This window comes from Glycine soja, chromosome 18, assembly GCF_004193775.1.
Source record: "Glycine soja cultivar W05 chromosome 18, ASM419377v2, whole genome shotgun sequence".
NCBI lineage: Eukaryota > Viridiplantae > Streptophyta > Magnoliopsida > Fabales > Fabaceae > Glycine > Glycine soja.
Genome location: NC_041019.1, coordinates 25,370,698 through 25,376,458, shown reverse-complemented (window position 1 = coordinate 25,376,458; position 5,761 = coordinate 25,370,698).

Here is a 5,761-nt window from a genome sequence, read left to right as displayed (position 1 = left end):
TACATTCCTCATTCAAACTTATATATTCGTGGTAATCTTGTTTTCAGCATTCCCCAACAGCTCTCAGAAATTTGCGAAACCATTCCAAACGCTCTGCATTTCCATGGCTACCTCGCCAAAAGAAACTTCAGCTCCTGGTTCACCTGCTGTACCATCATCTCCATCATCCACCAAAGCGCCATCAATCCAGGAACAACCTGAATTCCATATCCAACCCATACAGATGATTCCTGGTCAAGCCCCTGTTCCTGAAAAACTGGTTCCCAAACGACAACAGGGTGTGAAGATTTCTGAAAACCCTAGCCTTGCAACAAGTCCTAGGGAAGTAGACCCGGAGATGGATAAGAAGATCCGCAGTATTGTGAGTAACATTCTGAAAAATGCTTTTGTGCCTGATGCTGATGAAGATGTTCCAACATCCTCCACCCCGAATGTTTCTGTGCCTGATGTTGATAAAGATGTTCCAACATCTTCCGCTCCAAATGCTGAAGCCCTCTCTTCACCCAGTGAAGAGGAATCAACAGAAGAAGAGGATCAAGCCTCAGAGGAGACCCCTGCACCACGGGCACCAGAACCTGCTCCAGGTGACCTCATTGACCTTGAAGAAGTAGAATCTGATGAGGAACCCATTGCCAACAGGTTGGCACCTGGCATTGCAGAAAGGTTACAAAGCAGAAAAGGGAAAACCCCCATCAAGAGGTCTGGACGAATCAAAACTATGGCCCAGAAGAAGAGCACTCCAATCACTCCTACCACATCCAGAAGGAGCAAAGTTGCAATCCCCTCCAAGAAGAGGAAAGAAATTTCCTCATCTGATTCTGATGATGATGTCGAACTAGATGTCTCGACATCAAAGAGGTCCAAGAAATCTGGGAGAAAGGTGCCTGGAAATGTTCCTGATGCACCATTGGACAACATCTCTTTCCACTCCATTGGCAATGTTGAAAAGTGGAAATATGTGTATCAACGCAGACTTGCGGTTGAAAGAGAACTGGGAAGAGATGCCTTGGATTGCAAGGAGACCATGGACCTCATCAAGGCTGCTGGACTACTGAAGACAGTCACCAAGTTGGGAGATTGTTATGAAAGCCTAGTCAGGGAATTCATTGTCAACATTCCCTCTGACATAACCAACAGAAAGAGTGATGAGTACCAGAAAGTGTTTGTCAGAGGAAAGTGTGTTAGATTCTCCCCTGCTGTGATCAACAAATACCTGGGCAGACCTACTGAAGGAGTGGTGGATATTGATGCTTCTGAACATCAAATTGCCAAGGAAATCACTGCCAAACAAGTCCAGCATTGGCCAAAGAAAGGGAAGCTTTCTGCAGGGAAGCTGAGTGTGAAGTATGCAATTCTGCATAGGATTGGCGCTGCAAACTGGGTACCCACCAATCATACTTCCACTGTTGCCACAGGTTTGGGTAAATTTCTGTATGCTGTTGGAACCAAGTCCAAATTTAATTTTGGAAACTATATTTTTGATCAAACTGTTAAGCATTCAGAATCATTTGCTGTTAAATTACCCATTGCCTTCCCAACTGTATCGTGTGGCATTATGTTGAGTCAACATCCCAATATCTTAAACAACATTGACTTTGTGATGAAGAGAGAATCTCCTCTATCCCTGCATTACAAACTGTTTGAGGGGACACATGTCCCAGACATTGTCTCGACATCAGGGAAAGCTGCTGCTTCAGGTGCTGTATCCAAGGATGCCTTGATTGCTGAACTCAAGGACACATGCAAGGTGCTGGAGGCAACCATCAAAGCCACCACAGAGAAGAAAATGGAGCTGGAACGGCTGATCGAAAGACTCACAGACAGTGGCATTGATGATGGTGAAGCAGCTGAGCAAGAAGAAGAGGCAGCTGAGGAAGAGGAAGATGCAGCAGAGGATACAGAATCGGATGATGATGATTCTGAGGCCACCCCATGACCATCAGACCTTTATTTTTGCTTTTCACTTTTACTGGCTATAGGGGCATGTCCCTTTGAACAATTGATTACTATTGGTCTGTAATATTTGCACCTTAAGTTCATGCATTCTACTTTTGTCAAATTCTGTCTAAAAAGGGGGAGTAATAATAGTTATGTATGCATGTATACATGATTTTGAGTAGTAGGATACTATGTATGCAATATGATGTATGGCAGTAGGATACGATGTATGCATGATTCATGATCTTGAGGGGGAGACTGCTGCTGCTGATGATGACTGATGTAAGCTACTAGTAGATGATAGAAGATGCTGCAGTAAGCATGGAGACAGGGGGAGCAGGAACAGAAAACTGATGTCACATGAGATGTCGTGACATCCTGGTAAAGACTAGTAGCTGATAGAAGATGCTGCAGTGAACTGCTTCACAGCAGTAAGAGCATGGAGACAGGGGGAGCAGAAAGCTGATGTCACGAGAGATGTCTTGACATCCTGGAAACGACTTGCAACTTGTCTAAACTACAGATTCCGCTGTGCCTGATTACTCTGATAATGAAAGTTGCTGATCCCGCTTGCATAACTGCTCGTACCTGCTCAGGAAGTGTCTAAGTATGTTTTAGACAAAATTTGCCAAAGGGGGAGATTGTTAGTGCTTAGCTTCACTGAGCTTTAAAAGATTGGCTAAGATTTTGTTAAAACATAAGCACTTAGACAATGAAGGAAAGCTGGAGTTGCTGCACATGATGTCCAACGTTATGTCAAAGAATAAGATCGGGCTGCACAATGCACAAGGCAAGATGAAATGTCAAATGAAGAATTGAAGCTGCAGGATTCACGATGTCGGATACAATGTCCAGGACATCCTGCCTGAAAATACTGGAATTGCTAAAAGCATTGAAGCTGCAGGATCCACGATGTCGGATACAATGTCCAGGACATCCTGCCCGAAAATACTGGAGTTGCTAAAAGCATTGAAGTTGCAGGATCCACGATGTCGGATACGATGTCCAGGACATCTTGCCCGAAAATACTGGACATATAAATCTGTTATATCTTTAACAGATTATTGTGCAGTTAGCAAGAGATTAGATGATCTATCTTTAGGAACGAATTAAAAGATAATTAAAGTTCGAATTACAAACTTGAATAGTTCGTTCAGGGATTAAAGATTAAAGATTAAAGATAAAAACTAAAAGATCAAACTGTATCTTTTAGATCTTTAAGTGCAGATTTTCAGGAAAATGATAGATCTCATCCAGCATCAAGAAGTTGCAGCCCAGAAACGCACACTGCTATATAAACATGAAGGCTGCACGAGTTTTCCACCAAGTCCGGGATTGAAGAGTTGTTTTGTGAGTTTTGGGACTTGAGTGTTTTGTGAGCCACCTTGATGGTACCCTAACATCAAGTGTTGGACCTGAGTGTGTAGAGTTGATCTCTTGTGTGTAGAGTTGATCTCTAGTGTGTAGAGTTGATCTCTTTTGTTCAGAGAGCAATCTCTGGTGTGTTTTTGATTTGATTGTAAACACGGGAGTGTGATTGAGAGGGAGTGAGAGGGGTTCTCATATCTAAGAGTGGCTCTTAGGTAGAGGTCGCACGGGTAGTGGTTAGGTGAGAAGGTTGTAAACAGTGGCTGTTAGACCTTGAACTAACACTATTTTAGTGGATTTCCTCCCTGGCTTGGTAGCCCCCAGATGTAGGTGAGGTTGCACCGAACTGGGTTAACAATTCTCTTGTGTTATTTACTTGTTTAATCTGTTCATACTCCCAAATATAATCTGCATGTTCTGAAGCGCGATGTCGTGACATCCTGTACGACATCTGTCCCCAGTATCAGAATTTCAATACCGATAAGACTGGTTTGGGGTATAACAAGCAAACTACCTTCTCTAAGAAAACCAAGTTTGCATCCTTAAAAAAGGTGAACCCAAACAAAGTCTCCAAAAAGAAAAGCATAGTGCATTCTAAGCCTAAAGCAAAGACTTGTCATTATAGCATGAAAAGAGGACACACATCTTATAAATGCTATGTTAAAAGATTTGACATTCCTAGAGGCAAATGTGTCTGGATTCCTAAAGATTTAATTGTGGAAATTAATCCCATTGGACCCAACCTCAATTGGGTACCACCTCTCTCTTATTGATTTTGTCTTGTAGGGGTGCCTAAAAGCAAGGGACTCACTATGGTAATTGGATAGTGTCTACTCTAGGCACATGATAGGTGACAAGTCCAAAATTACTGACTTTGTGTCAAAAGAAGGAGAATATGTCACTTTTGGGGATAAATGAAACATTGGAAATCAGCACCAGACACAAATAAAAAATGTCCTATATGTTAATGGACTTAAGCACAATCTTTTGAGCATCAGTCAACTATGTGACGAAGGCTTCAAAATTGAATTCAACAAGAATTGTTGTCTCATTTTTTAAGTCATTTTTTGTGATATTGTGCAGATAGGTAAAATAATAGGTAATATCTACATGTTAAATATTGAACATGCATCATTTCATGAACTTAGTTGTTTGGTAAGTAAGATTGATGATTCTTGGTTATGACATCATAAGGATGCACATATAAGCATGCATCATCTCAATCATCTAGTTAAAAAGGACTTAGTAATTAGTATTCTGAAACTCAAGTTTAAGAAAAATAAATCGTGTGGAGCATGTCAAAAAGGGAAACAAGTTAAAAATTCCTTTCAAAGTAAAAACATTGTTTCTACTTCAAAACCCCTTGAACTACTTCACATAGAATTATTTAATCCTTCAAGAACCATGAGTTTGGGTTGCAATACTATGGCTTAGTAATTGTAGATGATTGTTCAAGGTTCACTTGGACTTTGTTTTCGAAAACAAAAAATGAAGCTTTTGATGTTTTTCGTAATTTGCTAAGGTTATTCAAAATGAAAAAGGTCTTAACATTATTTCAATTAGAAGTGATCATGGAGGTGAATTTCAAAATGAGTATTTTGAAAATTTTTATGAAAAGAATGGAATTCACCATAACTTTTTTGCCCCAAGAACACCTCAAAAAAATGGTGTTGTGGAGAGGAAAAATAGATCCCTTGAAGAAGGAGCTAGAACTCATCTAAATGAAACAAAGTTACCGAAGTACTTCTGGGCTGATGCTGTGAGTACTATTTTTTATACTTTAAACAAGATACTTATAAGATCAATTCTAAAGAAAACAACACCTTATGAACTTTACAAACGAAGAAAACCTAATATATTTCATTTAAGGTTCTTTGATTGTAAATGTTTTATTTTAAACAATGGTAAAGAATCTCTTGAAAAATTTGATGCAAAAGTCAATGAGGCTATTTTTCTTGGTTATTCATTGCGAAGCAAAGCTTATAGAGTGTTTAATAGGAGAACTTTATGTGTGGAAGCATCTATTCATGTTGTGTGTGATTAAACTAATTATATTGTTCAAGAAAATTCTTTAGAAGATGAAGATGCAGGTTTTCAAAATAAGGATTCTACTCTTGAAGATGAAACCAAAGTTGAAGAGCTTGGACAAAGCAAAGAAATCACTGCCACACCTCCTAAAGACCTCCCTAGAGAATGAAGAACTCAAAAAGATCTCTCCTTAAGCAACATCATTGGAGAAATATCAAAGGAATATTTTACTCGCTCTAGACTCAGGATTTTATGCAATAACATGGCTTTTGTTTCTCATATTGAACTAAGAAACATAGATGAAGCCTTGTACGATGAACACTAGATAATGGCTATGAATGGAGATCTAAATCAATTTAAAAGGAATGAAGTGTGGGAGTTAGTTCCTAAACCTGCCACTCATGAGTCAATCGGAACCAAATGAGTG